The sequence below is a fragment of the Lycorma delicatula genome, chromosome 7, assembly GCF_047948215.1.
Source record: "Lycorma delicatula isolate Av1 chromosome 7, ASM4794821v1, whole genome shotgun sequence".
Taxonomy (NCBI): Eukaryota; Metazoa; Arthropoda; class Insecta; order Hemiptera; family Fulgoridae; genus Lycorma; species Lycorma delicatula.
This window is the reverse complement of record NC_134461.1, coordinates 14,728,735-14,752,356: the sequence shown is the minus strand read 5'-3', so window position 1 is coordinate 14,752,356 and position 23,622 is coordinate 14,728,735. Positions and strand designations below refer to the sequence as shown.

Genomic DNA, 23,622 nt, shown 5'->3' with positions numbered 1-23,622 from the left:
GGATGCCGACCACTCCGATCGGAGTTAAATAAATTTTTATAATTTTAAAAAAAATAAATAATGAAAATGATATTTTTAAAGCTCCTCCCTTATAATGTAAGATCATTTTAACTGAAAAGTGGTAAAAAAACTGAGCGGTATCGGCAGTCATAATCCGTTTTTTCTTTCGCCAGTCAACATGTTATTAGAGGCATCAGAAAATCCATGTAATTTAATAAAATGAATTTTACTATTTTTATTAAACTTAATGGATCGATTTAGCGGTTAACTCAGAACGGAAATTATTTTAATATTACAGTACCGTGTGAAATTTTTCTGTTGCAGGGAATAGATCATAATAAATTATACACAGTGTTTCCTACAAAAGAAGAAAATGATCCTTTAAGTTTAGATAAAAACTGTAACTGTGAAGGTTTGATGTTTATAAAAAAGGAAGAACAATATCAAATTAAAAGATAAAAACTGTAACTGTGAAGGTTTGATGTTTATAAAAAAGGAAGAACAATATCAAATTAAACAGGAAAAATTGGTGAAGTTGTTTATTTATTTTATTTTATAATATAACGTTTTAGTTGTTTATAGTTTAACTTGTTAGCATTACAATTTGGATTGTTTGCTTAATTCTTACTCTTAATGACACATTTTTTTTTCTAAACATTTCCAGGTTATCAACCTGTGGTAAATGTAGTAAACGATATGGTTTTACAGGGAAAAAAAATTTCACTGATTGATGTGTCATGTTACCAGACTGGCAAGGTGGCCACTATTGCAGTAGAGAAAGCTTTTTATGCGCTCGAATTAGCCAAAACAAACTTTGTTAGTGTCGTGCAATGACATTTCAGAACAAAATATGATAAATCACCATAAGGTAAAAGTTTTAGCCACCAAGTAGTCCAGACTTGACACCTTGCAACTACTTTTTATGGGGTTATGTAAAAGACAAAAGTTTTGGTACCACCCCTTCCTGTTGATATCGGCGACTTAATATAACGTATTAGAAATGCTGTTGCTACCGTTGACCGATATATGTTTGGGACGAATTCAACAACCATGGTGATATCTGTCGTGTTACAAACGGTGCACACATTAAACATTTATAGAACTTTAAGAACTTAAAGAATTCTATATAATCCATGTAAGTAATCATCTCATAGTAGTCATCTCATCTCTTAAAAATAAATTTTTAATAAAGCTGTTGAAAGTGTATATTTTATTTGTAATCACCTGTATATAAAATAATGTATGACAATTAAAAATATTTCTGTATTTATTTTGATAAAATAGCGCCAGAAACTTGCACAATGTTAGTGCAGATATTCAGTTGATGCTTTTGGCCAAACACAGATCTACGACTGTGTTTGGTCACAAATCTAAGATTTTTAAAAACAGTCAAGATGTGTTGATGATGAATGTTCAGGATGGCTATCCACCAGCATTACACCAAATATAAATAATTTGTAAAGAAACAGGTGAAACAGAATTCAATCTAAAACAACTATTTTACTATCTTTTACTTTTATCTAGTCATTTCATCCTTGATGTTACTTTAAGTACAGATTTGTAAATAATTTTCTTCCATATGTGTTCTCTCTTTTCTTGTTAAGGTATTATTTACCTAGTTAAAATGTTTTAGCAGAAATATATTTTTAAACGTGATTTCAAAAGTAGAGTTGTGCAAGCCAGGAAGGTATGAAAAAAATAAATTTTATACTTAAAAATCTGATGTGGAGTACAATGCTGCACTCCTATAAATATGAAGTGCTGAAAATTATGTGGGTTGATGTAAAATTTTTAAGATAAACTTGAGAAGAGAATAGTAAGAAAAGAGTGGTGGGCTTTATCTATATTTAGGAATGTTGTTGGACATTGAAGATTAACAAATTTGAATTGATTTTTCCTCCCCAACATTGTATCGAACAAAAATAATACAATCATAATTTGTTGGAAAATCTTAAGTTTTGTATTACTTTCTGGGAATTATAAGTTAATTAAGCATTATTATTTAAGTTTTTGTGCTTAAAAGATAAATTTAATATTGTAAGAAATATAATTTTTTTTTTGTTCTCATTATGTGTGTTTTATATATATATACTTTTAAATTATTTTATGTTTTCCATTGAAAACTGTGTAATTCAAATTTATCATATCTACTTATAATACTCCTGATTTAAAGACAGTAACTCTACGAAACACCACGATTAACAGTGTAAGACATCCTTCATGTACTGACTACACATATTGGATTCAATCTAAGCAGATATGTTTATTATTGATAGGCGGTTTCGGTTTTGTTTGCATGTGATTGTGCTACGACCACTTTGAAAAAACAATCTGTAATGTTTAAATTCGATTTTGACGCATTTAGCCTGATACAGACGTATAATTGGTTTAAATTGCTGAACATGCATTGTTGTTGATGAATGTTTGGTGTGACCATTAGCCAGCATTAAACCAAAAAAAGTCATTGCAGTCAAAAAAAGACATACCGTCAACAGCATACGTAACATTATGAAATTATTGTACAGCACATGTCAGTAGCTTTTGTTAAGGATTGGAATCTAAGGTTTTGCCGTGACTACTATCTGATGAACAAAAATAATATTGTAAATCACAAACTTAAATGTTTGCAGTGAACTGAAAGAATTGCAAACAAGGAGAATTATATCATCTTAACAGTCTTTTTGGTACTGTTTATAAAAGTTTTTGATGTCCTTTTTCTGTTTATTTTTGGTGTTTACAGCAAATTTAATTTAGATTGATCCGTATTATTCTGTGTTATTCATTGTTTATTTTTATTTTTTTCTTGAATATAATATATATCTTTTATTTTAGGATCTTACTGATGAAACAATTGACGATTGTTTTAGAAAATATTGAGGATAATATTCAGAATACGAAACATATGATTCTCAAGAAACATAAAGATAATGTTTTACGTAATTGCCTACGTAAAATATTCAATGAAATCGACAGTGTTAGTAATGATGGATTTAATAACAATAAAACATTAGAATTTGAACACGATATAAAAATTAATAACAATGATGTAAGCGATAGATTAGTGGAGTGTAACAAACAAAATATTAATGACGCTAAGAAATATACGTGTAATCATTGTGAAAAAACATTCAAGTCAAAATATAATCTGATGCATCACAATAATATTCATGTCTGGGAAAAAATTACCATCGTACATTATGTCAAAATTCATTTTATCGAAGCGGTGATTTAAACAGCATTTTTCTGTTCATATCAGTGAAAAAAGATTTAAATGTAACACTTGTGAAAAACTTTTAATAATAACGGTAATTTGAAGAAACACCTTATAATTCATACAGGCGAGAAGAAATTTACGTGTAATATTTGTTTAAAGACTCTTAATAACAGTAGCAATTTGACGAAACATCTTATAATTCATTCTGGGGAGAAAAATACTCTCCATTCACAGTGGTGAGAAAAAATCCTCGTGTAATTTTTGTCAATTGTCTTTTAACCAAAGTTGTCATCCGAAGTAAGTCACATCTTTCTATTCATAATGGACAGTAGAAATTTATGTACGTGTGATTTTTGTCAAAAGTATTTTAATAGAAAAGATAGATTAGAAAAACACGTTACTGTTCATAAAGAAGAAATTTCTATAAAATTATCTTCATAATAGTTTATATTTATATAAATTCTAAGATTTACTAATGGTACACAATATAAAATTTAGATGATGTGTTTGTATAATTTTTTTAAATGTTTGTATAAAGTTAGTTATTATTTGATGTACAGTATTATTAAATTTTGTTTTTAAGAATTACTTATTTAGTTTTGTTCAACTCGTTAGTAAGTAACTTGTTCTCGTTACTTATGTACTTTTAAGTAGATAAGTAAATCATATTTTTCATCAAAATGATTAAAAAATGTTTTACTGAAATAATTCATATTCAACAACAAATGGTAGTTTGGTAGTTAATTCTGTTCAAAGGGTATCTGATTATATATAAGGTAAAAAGTAACTTGCCTGTTAGCTTCTTATACTAATTTATTTCAAAGCTGTGAATTCATGTAATCCACCAGTTTTATTGCATTAAGTTCATTTTTGTTGTGGTTGTCTTCTTTAAAAAGAAAATCAAGAACTGTCTGTACAAGGTGCAGTAAAGGATTACATGGGGAGTGTTTTCCTACACATAAATTTAAAGAAAAACATTTACCCAAAATGAAATATTTTATCCAAAAACAAACATGGATTGAAAACATTCATTAGTGAATTTTTTGTATTTTATTTTTTTTGGTTTCCATAGCGGGGAGGAATGCTCTGCCAGCCGCCGTCAGGCCCTCACTGACGGCAGTGTGGGGCTGTTAGTTTAGGGGGATTAGGTTACATGCTAACCTCACTCCCTTAGGTTAGGATTTAAAGCCGCTAGTGTTTAGGTCAAGTTCGTTAAAATATAATTTTAGTTATAGGTCAAGTTCGGTAAATTATAATTTAAGTTAAGTAAGGGGGAGGGGTTTTAGTCGGTGCGAGCCTGAAACTGCCGTCTTGTACGGGCAAGCGGCGGGGCTGGTAGAGCTTTCCCCTCCTCTTACGCAAAACAAACAAAAAATCTAGGTGTAGGAATGGGAGAAAGGTTTAAATCAGTGAGAGCACTACCCTGCATATAAATAAATATATACCTCTTTGAAATGTATAAGATGGATATATATATTTATATATATATATCCTTTACCTGGGCTGTTCAGAAAGTTCTGAACCCAACACAGATGTGGTGCAAGTATGACAAAATTACTATTTGTCAAGTATGATTCTTTATATGGTATGCTATGAAATATCAGATGCATACGTTTTTTTCACAGTTGTATAGCACTAGAATAAAACAAACAAGATTGATATTTTTTTGGAATATGGATAAAATTTATTAAATTTGAACGGTTATTACTTGTGTTAAAAAGGGTAACTCCGACAGACATAAAAAAAAAGTATTAAATTCACTTAAAGAATTCTTACTTTTCAATTTTTTCAATTAAAAAAGTGAGCTGCTGAATTTAAATGTGGTTGTAGATCAATTTAAGATGATAAAAGCTCAGCGCATCCAAAACTTGCTAAGACTGACGAAATCTTCAAATAATCCACAATGTTGTATTAAATGATCACTGACTCACGACGGTGTCCGCTACAATTATGCACATGAGCTAGTTGACATCGCAAACATTTCAATAGATGTGTCCACTACACCTATAAACATTTTAGGTGTGAAAAACTTTCTGCTCTATGGGTGCTGCACAGCTGACCGTAAACTTCTCAAGGCTATTATAAATTTATTTAAATATAGTTCCCCTGAGTTTCTTCAACGTTCTATTACAGTACATGAAACACAGATTCACAGTTACATGTCAGAGGCCAAAGAATGGTGGTTGTGTGAAATTGTGCCAAAGAAAGAGAAAATGTTTCGAAATACAAAAAAAAAAAAATCAAGGCTAAGCATTTTTTCTGTTATTTAAAAAACATTAAGCTGGGAAATAGTTATTTCAGTAGTTTTCAACAGTTGAAACTCAATAGAATTTCAACCGCGCTGATTATTATCGATACATGTATTTCAAGAATTTGTGAATCTATTACCGGTCCTTTTTTCCAGAAAAATTAATCTTTAATTTTGTAAATTAAATACTGTTAGTTTCTTTTACAAAATAATAAGAGATTTTGAGGTTACTGATAAATCTTCTACTAATGAAAAATGTATCGATTAAATTTGTTGTTTATGACTAAGTATTGAGAAAGGAATTCCATCAGTAGCAACTGAATCTTTAATTTTTATGTGCAAAGTCTGCGTTTTAATTTCTTGTATATCGACCTTAAAATAATAGTAATACAATAATTTGGGTCCCAGAAAAATGTAATCGCTTTTTTGTTGCCATTTTATAAAAGAATAATTTACAAGTGTAGGATTCCTCTAGTCGAGTAGAGACCAAAAGAGACCAAAAGACAAGCCAAGTCTTAATAGTTCTACATTCACAAAGCTAATTAGCAGATCTCACATTTTAATATTTGTACTTAGAATCCCAACTCGATACTAGAATATTGATTTTTCCAGTATTAGAATACAGATTCAGTATTCTACAAACAATGTCCTAAATATTGTTTAAGTTTTTCCTTTATTTTTAACTACGGGTCAGCCAGAATTCCTCCTCTCCATTTTCTTGTTGTTTCCTGAAATATAAGTCTACATTTATTTTCCCTCAGTTCCTGCGGGCCTGGGAAAAAAATTTATGCAAAAAAGATTTGTGTAATAAAAGAATCGGTAAGTTACAGATTAGCGTATTAAGGATTTACTGATTTCTTTTATATTTAAATTAATGAAACAAATTCTGAAAATTTTACTTTATTTAAATTAAAATACCTGCCGTACAAAAATATTGTTAAATTAAAAGAAAATACATGTATAAATATGGATGCAAATTCATGTTTCTGGTTTAGACCACCTAACATCATGCATTATTTTACGTTAAATCATAGAATATTATTACTTCACATCAGTCAATATTATTTCCTTAAAATGTAGCATCAGTGTTATTTGAAGACAAAAGCTGGTTAAGCTTCTGTCACTTCGTATTCCTAGCATTTAAAAAAAATACTACCTAGAAATATGAACCAAGAATTTCGCTCTTTTAAACTCACCAATTTGTGAGGTTATGTTTGTATTCATATTAAATGTGATCACCGCAAAAGTACCTCTATTTTTATGTATATATATTCTTACATAAAATTAAACTTTTTTATATACCGAGATAAACACGTTGATGCATGCAATCGGTCAATTACAGAAAACATTACAGAAAACCCACCAGGTTGGTCTAGTGGTGAACACATCTTCCCAAATAAGTTGATTTAGATTTAGTTGAAGTTGATTTAGAGAGTTCCAGCGTTCAAATCCTAGTAAAGGGAGTTACTTTTGTATATATATTTGAATACTAACTAGATCATGGATACTGGTGTTCTTTGGTGGTTGGATTTCAAGCCGCACATCTAAGGAATGGTTGAACTGAAACTGTACAAGAGTACACTTCGCTTAAACACACATATCATCCTCTGAAGTAATGCCTAAACAGGAATAAGAAAGAACATTACAGAAAAAAATGAATTTTTTTCCTTCATTAAATTTTATTGCTTTCCATAAATAAAATCATTTATTTTCATGGTTATGTATATTTAATTATGAATATGAAGATGTGCAAAAATAAAACAAAAAGGCATTTCTTCAATGAATTTTATTAGTTAACGTATGAAATTACTGAATTCAAAAAAAAATTTTATGTTTTTTAAAAATAAAATACAGAAATGATAATTTAGATTCACCTACTTCAATGCAACACCTTATTGATTGGAATGTCATTTCATATTCAGTCGCCTGAGCTTTATTAATCTGTCATTTTTAATATAGATTAGTAAGAATGAAATTTTTTCAAATGGCTGAGAAAAAAATGTTAGACTAACTTAGTCTGTATTTCAAGTTAACATTAATTTTAATATAATTTTTAGAAATAAAACTGATAGCATTACTAATCAATCATGTTATCGGTTGAAGTATCTTTGCTTAATCATTTATAAAAGATGTTTGAGTAATTTTAGTCGTTCTGATTCTTTCAATTTTTGAATACGGTAATTATTGTTAACACTCTGTATTAAGATTCTGTATGCCGTCCTCCCTAGTCTTAACTAATCATTATTCTGCTGTCACTTCTCTTGAGCTTGCAATCTGTTGAACTCAATGTCAAGGTTTCACTTTAGAAAAACACCACTGAAATACAAGTGGATCTCAAATTAATCGATTCTTCTTTCAACATAGAATTCTCTTATTCAGAGGACTTGTTTCATTATAACTTGTTTCTGGCATTATTCTTTTATTTATCTCTCTTTTCATTCTGTCTAATATCAGGCCCGATTAGATCTGTTTCATTCTCAATATGTAAGGTTCTACTGAAGCAAGGATAAAGTTTTTTATTTAGGTTTATTTTCACCTTTATTTTTGCAGCTAAGGTTAAATTTCAGATTTTTGACAAGTAGGCTAAGCTTTGAGTTCTTTTATTTATCTCTCTTTCCATTCCATCTAATATATCAGGACTAATTACATCTTAAATGCCTTAGGTTTAATGGAAGTAAGGATATAGTTTTTATTTAGATTTATCTTCACCTTTTTTTTTTCATAAGGTTGCAGTTAAGATTTTTTACAAGTAGGTTAGCTTTGGGATTTGTAAACTATACTTTCCACCGGTAAATAACTTTTTTCGATACAATTTTATCACACTGTCTATAAAACTTAAGAAAAGATATACGAATTATGTAGAGCAATATTTTTTCACTAAATAACCTATTTGGAATGGCTCTGAGATTACATTCGAAATTCTGAAATAGTTTCAACAAAAAAAATTTAATCAAAGAATTAAAGTTTTTAGCCAAACTACTAATAACTGTAAATTTAAAGGAAATGAATGAAGGTTTTGCAAATTAAATCTTCATCCCTTCTATCACCGACATTGGTATTAAGGGAATAATCGTCTTTATCATCTTTCCTGGATGCCATTACCTTTTATCAGCCGATCAAATTTACATTTCTTTATTGAAGTTATAATTGTTGTAATATACAAGTATGTATAATTTCTCCCTCTCCATATTTAATCTGGACTCAGGTATGTTTCTTAGTAAAAGTTACATTTGTCTGCTTGACCGGTTAATCAGTCTTTCATACTTATTCGGTGTACAATGGATTACAAATATTATAATTGCTACAATTCATGTTTTTAATGTTCAATGGACTCTTACAGCATTTTTCTAGTCAATTGTGTTAGTTTTTTTTTTATTAAAAATTGTATCAGCTGTGGGATAGATGAGGTGAAATAAAATCATTACTGACTTCTTATTAAAAATTAATCTGTATTAACCGATAGAAAATAAGGCTGGAACTAGCAGTTTATAGAGGCATTGGCAAGACCCCAATTCATATTTCACAGCAAATGGAAACCGATGAATTTCGAGTGCGCATGCAACAAAAAAGAATCCCAATATTATTGTCCATTGTGTCCTTCGCAACCGGCTCTTAATTTAACTCCTTGTATTGATGAAATCTACCGTAAGTACATTTAGGCTGGTTTACATTTAGTTTCAATTTTTTATTGTAATTATTTCCATTTTAATATTTTATTATATTTACTACTGTTTATGTTATTCCTTTGAACTTTTTCAGTACTGTAATGTATTACGATTGTATTTGATAAAATATTAACATTTTGTTTGGTTATTATAATAAAATTAATAATTATCAATTCTGATATTTGTGTTTTTATTTTATGTCTCGTCCAGTATAACAATTTACTTTGTTAAGTCTACAAAGTTCATAATATAATGCTACTATTACTGTAGATTGTACAGTATGAATGAAACTAATGAAAATATAACACGATAATTATTTTGTTGTTTGGTGGAGAACGCGTCTTCCCAAATCAGTTGATTTAGAATTCGAGAGTTCCAGCGGTCAAGTCCTAGTAAAGCCAGTTATTTTTATATGTATTTGTACTAGATCGTGGATATTGATGTTCTTTAGCGGTTGGGTTTCAATTAACCAAAAATAAAATATGAGTTTTCAAAAGGAAAACAAAAATATCGATTTTTCATAAGTTTCACTTAAATTTGTCTAAATAATTCTCAATTGAATTCTATTTATTGTAATTGAAATACTACTAGTTGGAATATACTTACATGGGATATTTTTGATTTAAAAAAAGAAAGTATTTTTGAGAATTGTTACTGTTTTCAGAAGCGATTGACACTTTATGTCTGGTTGTAAAAAATGAGAAAATCTAAAAATCTGATTTTTTCTTTTAGATTAAAGTAGTACCAGAGTTAATTTTAAAAGCCAATAAAAAACAGTTATTTGCTGAAGATAAAAATTGAAAATGTTAAATTAAAAATATCAGCTGGTTTGATAGAGCTGAGTTTTAAAAGATATATATTTCCACCATAGATAATTTGAGAATAAATAACGTAAAAATCTAAAAAACTAGTTTCTGCAAAAAAAATAATTATAAGATGATAATAATCATACCAAAAAATTAGAGATCCGGAATTAACATTTATATTTCTAAGATTACTAAAGGAATATTCAATAGAAGCTCTGGTTAAAATATTGAAAGAATTTGTCAATAACACTAAAGCATTATAAAATAAACATACTCAAAAGTTAAAATTTAAGGTTGAATTTCGAAACCCATTCAAATAAAAATGACAGTAAGACAAGATGATGGTCTCTCACATCGTTCAATTTCGCTCTGGAAAAATCGATTGAAGAATAGAATATGAAAATACAAATACTTGTAAAAAAAAAATACAAAAGTCAACATCTAAATGTTTACATTTTACCATTAGCTGATGACATGGTAACTTCGGAAAAAACTTTAGATGGGAGAATGAAATTTCAATAATCAGAAAAAAGTGCAAACAAAATCAAGCTATAAATTTAATATAATGGATTCCAATACTATGTATAGTTTACTGACATACCGTTATGTTTCAGTCCACTGCCGCCTTTCACAAAATATAATAGTAGTATAAATTACCTTAATTTTATTGCCCGGCGGTGGTGCAGCCCGTATAACAGCAAGGTTGATTCGTATTCTTTCTTCTAATTCGTTATTAAAATGTAATCGATCAGCGCTTTAATGAACCAACAGGACATCAAGATATGGACTTGGCGCTGGTGGATAGATGCTGAAGAACCGCAAAGAAAACCGCTGTAACAGCGAACAAACCGGATAATGATGGCTTCATCTAAAACAACTTAATGTATTTTGAACCGATTAAAATAATTAAAATTAAATTATCGCATATTTATAATAATCTTATTTGGGGAAACAAAAGCGATAAAAAATAAAAACATTATATTATACACTTTTTAATAAATTTCAATATTCTGCACATAGATGATGACTGGTGTTCGCAGGCAACAATAAGAAAAAGGGTAGACTATAACCCCATTAATGAAAAGAAAATATATATATACATATATATAAAGAAATTAATTTTCATTAATCGAACTAATTGTAAAATTATTTTCAAGAAACCAATTAAATAAACTAATTTGCATAATCTAAACTAAAAAAAAAGGTTTTACATAACGAAAAAGTATCTCTTAACTTTAAAAATTTTACTATAACATTTTAGTTCGGTTAATAAAATAAAATTAATATATATAAAACGAGCTTTTATTTTATTTTATTTATAAAGAAAATTTAGTGTAAATTAAATGCGGTATAAATATTGAAAAATTATCATTTAGATAAAATAGTGTGTTCCCTCGGGTGGATAACCGGGAGACTGATGCTGATGATCTGCTACAGCGAGACCTGTAACGAAACAACACGTATCGAAAAAATCTCGAGTAAAAGGACTTGAGAAACTTTTGATGTCAAAATTTTTTCAGTTTGTTGCGTTAAATAATTTACAACTGAAAATATAAAACTAAATTTTTTAATTAAATATGATAATTAAAGTAAATACCTCGGTTGACCGGGCCGTTTAATTAGGGTCTGGGCCATAATTCCAACATTATTTGTTTTAAGTTTGTTTCGGGTGTAATTCTAAAGGTACGTAATAAGAAAGTTACAACGAGGGGGTTTTAACTCGTTTTATATCCATCGCGATTTTTACGTCCCTCCAACTTTCAGTGCTCATAAATAAAAAAAAAGAGTAGATGATAAGTGGTTTCGCCATTATTTCCACAAAACATTACATTAAAACACGTATCATTTACTATTAAAAAAAAAAATTGATTCAATACGAGATCCAAGACGGCAGGTAAACGTGAAAGACCCGTATTTTTGGTAAGAGCCATAACTATGTTAAATGAATAACAAAATCCGTACAACTTTTACACCATTGTATTCTGAAGAAGAAAATAAACAGCGTTGTAAGATGAATCGAACAAAGAAAAACCTTTTTGCTTCTCTTTCATCAGTCGTAAATCGGAAACTCGTACATATTTTATATTAAATTTCTCCGTTATTTTCACGTGTAGAAAATTTTATAAAAGATCCGGCAGAACAACGTGTACACCTGTTATTCTTTCGTCCAAATCTACTCGACCGATACAAGTTAAATTTTGCACTAACAAAGGTTTTATACCTGTAAAGAATTTACGATATAATATTTGAACGAGTTGGAGCGGGAGAATAAAAAGTAAAAATAAATAAACTGAATAATGATTTTCTTTTAAAACGAAATCGCTCTAAAAAGTAGAACATAATTTTTGTTTATTATAAGATAATCAAAATATTTTTCAATATTTATAAGAATTCTGAGCTCGTAAAATATTTACTGAAGAATTCGAATAGGTAATCTGCGATAATTAATAAAGTTAAAAATGTGAACGTAAATTAAATCGATAAGACAAAATAATATTTTTTCGGCGCACAACGGGTTATTTTTTACAAATGCTGAAAATTATTTTCATTATCTTAAAATCACCAGAAAATTTATTTTCTACTTTTTATAGCGATTTCGTTTTAAAAGTAAACCGTTGTTGTTTTTAAACTTTATTTAATTTTATTTTTTGTATACGTAAATATTTTTAAAAAAATATATAAACCCTTTAGGAGCAAAACTATATTGCTGTAGAAGTAATATGAAATTTTATAATCTATTTTTTTTTTTTGAGAAATTAATTCAGACGGAAAACGCGAGCGCGCGCGCGCGAATACACAGTGAGACATTAAAAATCGGTATTTTCAGCTATTTTATTACTTTCATAATTATTCTTGACGTATTTTGGTACTTTTCGTTTGATTTTTTGCGAAAATTACTGGAAAGAAGGATCTGTTTAAATATACGTGTACGACAAGAACACCGTACGATAAGCTACGTCATCCTTGAAAATTGCATATTGTGAAATGTCAGGTCCCACTTATATTTTTATAGGACAATACGTTTCCCACCTGAAACTTATTATTTCGCGTCGTGCGTGCCTGCACAATGTAATTTTTTTTTTTAATGTTCTCCCTGCATTTCTCGATTTGTATTAACATAATGTACAGGAGTTATTTTATTTATGCACGATAATTCATTATTTACAAAGTCTAAACTAATTTTCACCCTTTCCTTCCTAGTACCGATTCAAAATTTCTATGAAAATAAAATAATATTTATTATTACTTATTTATTATAATTACAAATTTATATTTATCGGTTATTTCCTAATAACGATACTAACTTAAGAAATTCTTCTTTCGAAATGCGACGGCCGTGGTTTCTTCGAAACGGTTTTTACATAGTTTTGTAGTCTCAGGTCGACCGTTCGTGAGATGTGTTTAATTGAATCTCAACCACCAAAGAACACCGGTATCCGCTATCTAATGAAATCGGTAAAAAAGTTATTCTTAACCTTGCTAGGATTTGAACCTTAAAACTCTCGACTTCGAAATCAGCCGATTTGCAATGACGAGTTAACTTTTTAATAATAACTTTTTAATAAGACATTCCTGTAATGACAAAATTTATATATAACAGAAAGTAAACTAGGAAATATAATATTTTCGTTATGCATCAATATACGTAATAAAAAATATATTTCAATATAAGAGTACGTTAGAAATTGTATCGGAAACAAATAAACGCCATTATTATGTAAAATAATTAAACGAATGGTATAGAAAAAATCATAAACAAAAGAGAAAATCCCACTTACTTAAGCTAGAATCCTTAATAGCCCCAGTAGTTAAAAAAAAAGGATGTAAAAAATAAAAATAAAAAATATATATAAGATAAGCTAATACACAAGTCTCTCTCCCTCATACTCTCTCTCTCACACACACAAGCACATATATTCATATTCTTTCTAGTCTAAATAAAACATTTTAAATTGTATAAACATCGTTCAAATTGTGTAATAAAACGGATTCCTCTGTGAATACAAAACAAAATAACCGACTTAGATGCCATATAAAATGATTTTGTAACCATTTCATATATACACACCTAGTTTAGTGGCTACATGATCTGAAAAGGTTAAATAACCGCACGTGGAAGGCAGGCTATATACAAAAAATATTCCGTGAAATTCAAAAAAATTTTAAGAATGATTTATCTCGAAAAAGGTTTTCCCATTTAATGAAATATACGCGTAAGTTTAACAAAGGAAACGAACCTTTTAATTAAAATATTATTAAACTTATTAAATAATATTTTTTAAATTTATACTGGGATATCGACTTGGAGAATTTTATTCGCTATCAAAAATATCATGCGTTCACGTTTAATGATGAAATTTAAACAAACAAAAAAATAATAAATCGATTTGAAACAGAAAATTTTAAAACGGAGACAAAATGGGGCGTATTGTAAATATTTTACTTTATAAAAAATTAAAAGATTTTTTATTTTAGCTGCTATCGGCGCAGAACGGCCCGTGGTGGTGAAGCGAGTAATTACCCAATGCTCTTTCCACGACTCTCTCCCGCTGGAAGCAGTCAATTGATTATAGAAAACCATAAAGTTTAAATTCAAGTAAAATTTTCGTTCAATCCGGTCAGTTTTTTCCGACAACAATTGAATTTGAAGGACGTTAAACAATTATTTATGTTACTTAACTGTTTTTTTACTTTCCGAAATCAAATACTAAAATTATAATCGACAAAATTAAAACGTTATTTACATAAAAGTCTAAATTAGATTTTATTACCTGTTAATGTAGCGATGTCGAAAGTAAAGAATCGGCTAAAATTCCCCGTCGTAAAATTTTCGAACAGTAAACTTTTACGTCGTTCAAATTTAAAAAATAAAAAAATAATATGAAAATTCCGTAAAAGAAGACACTAACTCGTTAAAAATAAAAAAGATCGATATTAAATTATTTCACACAATATTTTAAATTAGCATAATATTATTTACGTTCACTTAATTAAAAAATAGTATTAGTAAACTTATTCGCATAAACAACGATTTATAAAACATGCCGATTCGATTAACTATAACGTGGAGAGAATTATATAAATATCTTTTTTCATCGTAAACTATATACATTATTATATACCCTAAACATTATTTTTTAACAAACGTTGACATACAAATCGAACAAAAACGGACCCAGAAATGGCTTAATTGACATCGATATTTATACGATAAAAACAAAATCGTGTTATTTGTGTATCCACCTAATAAAGTGAAGAAATATTTTTAAGTTAATTATTTTAACAACGAACAATTTTTTTTTTTACAATTTATATTTCTTACTTACGCGCGCGCGCAAACACACAAAACACAATTTATGTGCGTTTTTATATGAAACTCAACGCATATGTTTTAGATCATATTTCAGATACAAATTCAGCGTAGATTGATAATTTTATATTAATTTAGAAAAATAATATAATTTACGTATTTAAAAAGCTAACTCGAAAGTATAATAAATATTTACTAATTTGATAATTCTTTTTTTATTATTTACTATCTCCCCCGTCTTATATTTATAATAACCATTAGTACATTTTTATTTTAAACGAAATAAATTAGAGAAAAATAAACCGTTTAGAAAGTGTTATTCTAAACGGTTTATTCTTTGCATTTATAGATTATTAATTAACACTGACATATTTAAAAGATTTAAATACGATAAAAAACTAGCTGCAGCTAGGCGGTTCCTCTGGCGGGCAGCATCTCAGAATGGGATTATTAGGAGTCTGAAATTGATAACCTCTTGTGTGAAATTTTTTTTTTAATGATGAAAATCGATCAAAGAAAAGCGAAGTCACCAAATCTATGCAATTAAATTTGGTTTAGGCGTCTTTTAATGATCGCACATTAAACATTTTCAATATTCACAATATACATATGCAAATTCACTCGATACGAGAACCGGAAAGCTTAAATATAAATCAAATTAAATTAAATTTAAGAAAAAAATTCGTAATAAATAATACGCTACATATTTGAGTGTACTCCATAGCGCTCTTTTTCCCGCATCATTACTAACTCTGATCGTTCCTAGAGGGAGTATTTACTTATATTTTCACTTTCTTCTACGGATATATCGGCGATAAATTATTATTTTATTATTTTAATGTAAGCGTTTCTTGTACTGTTTCTTTGATTTACAGACACCGAATGATGTTGTGAATTACACGGTAATGCTTTTGCAGTAGATGTTGGTAACTAAGGATATCATACAAGTAAAATCAAAGCGGCCGGTTCTACGCCCTGAAATATTTTTTTTAAATAATAAGAAATATAGTAAATTAAAAATTGTATTTACACACGGTAAATTAATTATAGAAATATTAATGCATTCGTTTGTAACTATTGTAATCCTAAGGATTATATTCGTACACTTTTTATATAAATTAATTTAACACACCGCTTGAATAAAGTAACTTCCTTTTTTAAAAAAAAAAAAAATAGTATTCATAAATATTGTCAGAATTTGCACGCATTTAACATATATATATATATATATTTGCACATTCTTATAAGTAGACATATATGAAACTTAACATGTAAGGTAATAATGTAATTTACGTTACGTTATTACAATGTAAATTACAACTTAAAACTTACGTAACTTAATAAAAAGAAATATATCTTAACAAGAAATAATTATTGGATTTTACGCTTTCTCTCGATCGGTTGTCAAATATACGTTTCTCCTTGGCTGTTGCTGTGTTATTTTAAATATTCAAATTTTCATCAATTTAAAACTCGCATAGAGGGCGATACGATTATATCATTTATTTTTTATAACTACAATTGTATCGTTGTCAGTGTTTAACGGAAGGAGAAGAATTATGTTTGCGTTAAAATGAATAGCATTTTTAAAAGACAAAAAAGTTTTTCGATCGAACAGAGTTTTTGTTCGACTAAACACAAACAAAGATTAATTTTTAAATAAATGATTTATAACGATTCCTATATATATACTTGCTATCTCATTATTATGGGTTATGGGGAGAAAAAAATGTTTACGATAACTATATTTTACATGCCACACCCTATTCCGCCATAAACAATGGTTCATGGTTCAAAACTAGCCGTTTTGTTATAGTGTTTTTCTACAGTACCATTTGTCCTTGAAATCTGTACGTGTAATATCGTTTTTGTTAAAACATTATAAGATTAATAAAACTTTCTTTGTTTGAACACAAGCAGCGGTATAATTATTAAAAGAATTTTAGATTTTTACGCAAAAACCTTTAAATAAGAATGACATTAGAAAATGAATCCTCCCGCTATAAAAATCCAACGATAATGCCGATTACATTAAAATCGTTTACTTAGACTAAATAATTTTCCGTTCAAATAAGTTATGAAAAAAACTTTTCTCAGGATTATCGGTGGAATTACCTCAACAAAATCCATGAAATTATCATTAAAATCGTTCGGTTTAATAAAGAGTAAACCTTGAACATCTATCGTTTTTACTTTTCCGGGAAACGGGCCAGATTTGTACTCCTTGATCAAATTATGTTTTTAATTTACAAATGACGCGGTATTAAAAGCGTTAATCAGAATAAAAATAAAAAAAAACAATAATTTGTAATAAAACATTTTGCGTCTAAGTTTATCCTCTTGACCAAATAATGTTTTTACCGTCAAATTTATATCGTATTTAGAATTTAATTACTAAAAGAAAAAGCTGAAAACACATTTGTACGACTTACCCTTCAGCCGGCTTTTTTCTGATGCACAGCTTACACAAACAACTTAATTAAAAATATTTATCGATTTAGTGAAATATAATATTTTTTGTTCAGGAGTTAAGCTTCCCTCATCGACCCTGCCGCATGGACAAAAGATATCAGTCGGTAGGTAAGGATTTTCAAATAACAGCCTATTATGATGACAAATTGTTTGTACTAATAAAATTTATTGCTACTTCAGCAACCGTTTCGTAGCCCTAACAAAATAATAAAGTAGCCCTAACAATTTGTTTTACATATTCCAAACGTGGCCTGCCTACACAATTTTTCCCTTCTACCTGTCCTTCCAATATTAACGCCTCGAACGCCTATAACTCGAGAATTTGTACAACTCGAAATTTATTTTAATTCCCTGCCGAACTGCATTACGTTATACGGAAATATAATGCCTTTAACCCGAACAAAAATCCTATAAGTCCAAGTAAAAATTTGATCGGTTTATAAAAAATTAATATAAAAAAACCAAAGTTTAACGCGAGGCCTATAATAATACCGCTCTTATATTCAGTTCAGAAATATGAAACAAGCGAGTTTCACTTCCTGTACTGTGCGATAACAAAAAAGAATGAGTCGACATACAAAGAGGGAAGCGAAACTTATACATCACGCGTCGGTATTCACCGAAACTCGTTTCTCGTAAGTGTCGGTCAATGCGTCTTTATAATATTCTCAGCCCGTATGCGTAGTTTTTTATGTCTTTTTTTATTTGTTTGCTACTATAAAAAAGGGTGTTCTAATTCTTTCCTTACAACGAAAATTTTTCCACTACATGTTATTTGCCAGATCTAATTTGTTTTTAGGTCATTTAAATTCGATTATAGATTGCATTGCTGAGGATAAACCTAAGAAAAAATACACGTGTAGAGTACGGCTCTTAAAAAACAATATTTTAAAAATGAGAAAATTACCTGCTAAAAGATATTTTAGAATTATAAACCGGTATACTAGTATCTAGGATTAGAAATAAACTATCAAAAATATGTGCAAACGGTAATGTTTCTGACGAAGGTGAAATCGTTAATATTTCTTTTACGAATACTTTGTTAGAATATTTAATGAAGTTATCAGTAGCGCCGGTACTGTGAACGATAGAATGATGTAGAATTATCATAAGTTATGACTTGTAATGCGTTTATATTTTGTTTCGCATTTAGAGTTAAATCTTTTACCGTCTGATTTACACCGACACTATTCGAAAGACAAAATATATATTATAACGGCTGTTGAACTAAACTAAAATAATAAATTTATATGCTTTACGTAAGTAAGAAGAAAAGAGTAAGATAGTTCATTTATCATTAATAAGGAGGACATGAAATTACTATCTAAAATACTCGAGTTGGAACCCTATATATCGGGGGAGCCAAGTTAAAATTGTATTTTTCATCGAAAGGGAAAGCAGTTGAACGATACCTTACTCTAAAAGTTACAGTATTCTTCTACCTTCATGGATTATCGTGGATTTTTATATTCAAAAAAATGTGTCGTTTAAACCGAAATTTTTATTCGCAATTTATAGTACCCGAATGATAAACTCGATAAAACATGAACGTCAACCGAAAATCGACTCGGAATCTTAAATAATCATTTTGTGAGGCGACAAATTATTGAACGATAATATAAATATAATATTAAAATTCCAATATCAACTACATCATGTCCTGCAGGTAGCTTCGCTATCGAACCGACTATACTAATGAAACCTATAACATTATTCGTAATTAAAAAAGTAATTTTTTATCGCCAGGGATAGAGAATTTAACTGAAATCTACCTAAAAAATTCATATTTATTGTAAATATGTTGGAATGCTAGACAGTTTTTTTTTTATGTAGAGTAGTAAATCTGCATTTTCAATTTAATAAATTGATCAGAATAAAAAATCGATTACACGTCCTTAGTTTTTTTTTTTAAAGGTGTTCCTCAGTCAGATTTTCGTTGGAATGTTAAAACCCTGTTTTAATAATGAACCGATAACGGAAAGAGAATATTATCGCTAACTTGAGTAATTATTTCATAATCATAACAAAATAATAAATTCGGTATTGTGTCGCGTACAAACTACTGACAGTCGTTATTTGTTTATGTACTCTGCGCTTGACAAGACGCCACCATCAACAAGTCTATACGATAACAAAATATATCAAACAAATTATTTTTCGTTCAAGATTTATTATAAAAATTATCGCGATTCAAATAAAGTGTCGACTACTGAAATAAATCAAACGGTTAAATCGACACGACTACGTATAACAATTTAATCTACGCGTAAAAATGTCTCGATGAAAATTATTTTACATATTGATAATTTTGATTTTAATACTTTTAAATTGAAGTAGAATTTTTCTGATGATGGTGGAACGACAGAAAGTACATGAAAAAGCACAGACGAATTGTCGTTAAGGTTGAACTTTGACAAATTTTATTAATACATAAATAATCTTATATACCGACGTTTTCACGATTGTAACATCAAACATTATTTGCATCTCTATCCCTCTTTGTTACTTATTTAGAAATGACCGTGGAATTAAACCCGTTAAAATAATAAGAGACCTTGAAAAAAAAACTATTTTTTCCTTTTTTTTTTAAATTCCTTTAAACATATTTTCACACACACCCACTGACAGAGAGAGATAGCGCAAAATTGAAAGGTTTCTTGGGTTTACGTACTAAAAACACAAAAGGTACTTTTGGCCGCATGAACTGGAATACGAGTGAAAAATATGTTTATATTACTTTTATTGCGGTATTAAAACCTTTTCAGAAACTACATATTTAAAGATGAAGAAGAAATACATAAAAGGATATATGAAATAAATGTCAGAACTTGCCGGGAATCGAACAACAGTTATAAGGTAACTGTGCCGGTTTTAACGATGGAACTATTGTACTCTTTATTTTCACACATAAGGTTTTTACAATAATTTTCTTAAAACTCGCTAAAAATATTCCTACATGTTCTATTCAATTTTTAGGTAAAAATCCGTATGAAACATACCGATTTTGTACGGCTTCAACTCGATTGTATGTCAACGGAGTTTTACAAGCGATGTGTCATTTTATTCAAAATAAAACGCTTTAATAAATTTTTTAATAAGTAAAAATTATATCAAACCGTTATAAAGATATGGAAGAATAAAAAATGAAATTTTCCAAATTTAATTAATCTAGGTTTACCGGTTTCTGAGAAATAATTTTTTTGTTGAAATTCACAAAACGGAGTCCAGAAGGAAAATAAATTATTTTAATGTTAGGTGGTTCGGATAACTGAGCCAAAGTGCACCTTTTGTTATTCAAAACTTATGCCGCAGGATCATTAACACCCTCGTTAGTCCGATCGATATATATTTAATTTAGATAATTTAGTAAACAATCTCGCACTGTTAAGTTTAAAACGGTGCACGTGTAAATTATTAATGCTTAAGAGTATTATAATTAGGGTATTTACATTTTAAGTTAAATCTTTTACAGTTTCGTTTACACTAGCGATACTATTCCAAAGACAAAATATATAATATAAAACAGCTGTTGAACTTTACGTATTTTGTTTTAACCGATTTGGTTTAACATTATAGGGTTAGGTAGAAGGTAAAAAAGTAATACGAAGATAAATATATATATATATATATAAAACAATTCATTAAGAATGTAGAATTTAGAAAATACATACATGAAGGTCCAAAAAAAAGGCGAACAGTAACATCACACCAGTCAATCGAAGTGATGATGACAAAAAATAAAAGAAGTTATCGGAGTATATAGCAATATTAAACGAGACAAGAGAGCGATAACACAGTCATCAGTTTTTTCTTTCAAGAAAGGTTTTTTTATAAAAAAAGGCCAAAATAAAAAATAATACTATTCATAAATTCTTTAAATTTCGACTTTGTGAAATTCGGTTGATTCAGAAACTTTTTCAAATTGTTTATTTGGCGGAGATTATTTATTAGTTTTTTATAAGCGTTCATCAATTTAAAAAAAAAAAATTATTTTTATCTGTAATATAATCAGTATTAAAAATAAAAATGTCCGTATAGACCGTTCTCAAGAAACGTAAAAGTGAAGCGAGCGTTCCGATTAAAATAAAAAGAATATCGCTCAAGGTAGTCGGTTAACTTCTACTAAACTTTAAGGAAGTCAGAAAATATTTCTTATGGCTTTGAAACAATTTGCCTTTTAACTTTCCACAAAAAAATACTTCAATACCGGAGAAAACAGTAGAAATGAGACTCTTATAAATATTTTAAACGAATGATGTACAAAAAAGCATATATAAAAGAGAAAAACCCCACTTACGAAACCTAGAATCGTTAATCGCCCCGGTATATCACAAAGCCCGCGCTATTTAAAACACAATAGATTTATTTCGGAGCAAAAATAATTCAAACTTCAAAAAACTCCTAACTTAGACGTAAATAAAATTACTTTTAACGTAAGTAGAAAATACGTAGTTTGTTTATGTTGAAATAAAAATCACGGTTCAAGGAGTTTAATTTAATTAACTAGCTGTAATAACCGAAGGATATTTACGTTTTTAAAAAGTAAATATTTAAAATATAAATAAAATTAATGTAACTAATTAATTCCCCAATAATTCCGATTAAGAAAATTATAACCTAAAAACCATACGGACAAAAACGTTTTAAAAGAGTAAGAATGATTTTTACGATCGGTGGGATTTTATTGTGTTAATAAAAGTTTTTCGTGGAGTGCATGTTCAGGCAAAAAAGATACATCAAAGTCGCAAATTTTCTCATCTATTAGACGCACAGGAATGAAAAATTGTAACCGCAAAATGGAGGCTTCTAGAAAACTATTATTCTTGATCGACAAAATATTTTAGGTTAAAACCACAAAATCAAACTATACGGACGATTCCCTCTATATTATGTAATTAAGACGAATCTGAGGTCATACTCGGCTTTAATTTCTTTGTCGTATAGTATCCGCATTTGAAATTACTTTTTACGGGTGAAGACAATCCTTTATATGCCCGCTGGCAAATAAATTAAATATTAATAGAATTTTTTTGTTACTATTATTAAATAATTCGATTTAAAGTAATTTAATTTTAGACTGGATTAATTTAAAAATTTTTTAATTATTTTCACGGCCTTCGAAACAACTAAATAATTAACCGATATTAATTTGTACTCATATTAATACAGTAAAATAAGCTTCAACACGATCGCCCCCTACCACTCTAGCAAATCTATAAAAATGATTATTCTACTGAATAATCGTGAAAATTTTTCCGTCAAATCTGATACAGAAAGAAGTATAACAAATAATTTGATTTTATCAAATATTATTAGTTTTACGCTCTTCTACACGCTTTTGTTTCTGCGCTAATCTTTTCATTTCAGAGGACTTCTTACAGTTTCTAGATCTACCTTGGCATATTAACTACATCTAATGCGTTTACGGAAATACGCAATAGAAACTAATCGACAGCCTGCCTACGACGACTGTTCGAAGACTAATACGCTAAATTTTCAAACGGCATGAAATAAGCGTGTCAAGTGTAGGGTAAATTGTTCTACAACCTAAGAAAAAATTGAGATTTTTTGTTGGTTTTTTTCTCAGTCGATAATAAATACAAAACTCGAAAGCTTGTGAATGGTGGATGGTAGTGAAGAATGGAAAACATTTTAGCATATTCCGGCGGCTAATATATATATATATATATATATATATGTTTGTATATTATTGAAAAATGGAACAAACTAAAGCTAGAAAGAAATGGCCTATTTGAATTCGATTTAAATTGCGATAAAAAAAATTCCTAAAGGTTTATGCACGAATGGACTGAAAAAATATTTTTAAGTTAATTACTTTAACAACGAACTATTATTTAATTTCTTTACATAAAACTAATTCTTTACCAATATCGCGCGCGCGCAAC

At 28.7% G+C, this 23,622-nt stretch overlaps 1 protein-coding gene across 19 annotated transcripts in view; it reads right to left on the bottom strand.

Moving 5' to 3' along the window:
• Positions 1-23,622, bottom strand: part of LOC142328256 (uncharacterized) — a 164,649-nt gene that overhangs the window by 52,820 nt on the left and 88,207 nt on the right. For 12 of the 19 annotated variants that reach the window (XR_012757247.1, XR_012757244.1, XR_012757260.1 and 9 more), the window contains one exon: positions 10,591-10,764. The exons of 1 other annotated variant lie outside the window; for it this stretch is intronic. The gene's annotated coding sequence lies outside the window, so the exon portion shown is untranslated. Of the gene's footprint in view, positions 1-6,825; positions 7,082-10,590; positions 10,811-23,622 lie in introns of all 19 variants that reach the window. 6 more of the 19 variants (XR_012757248.1, XR_012757254.1, XR_012757249.1 and 3 more) reach the window with 4 other exon arrangements.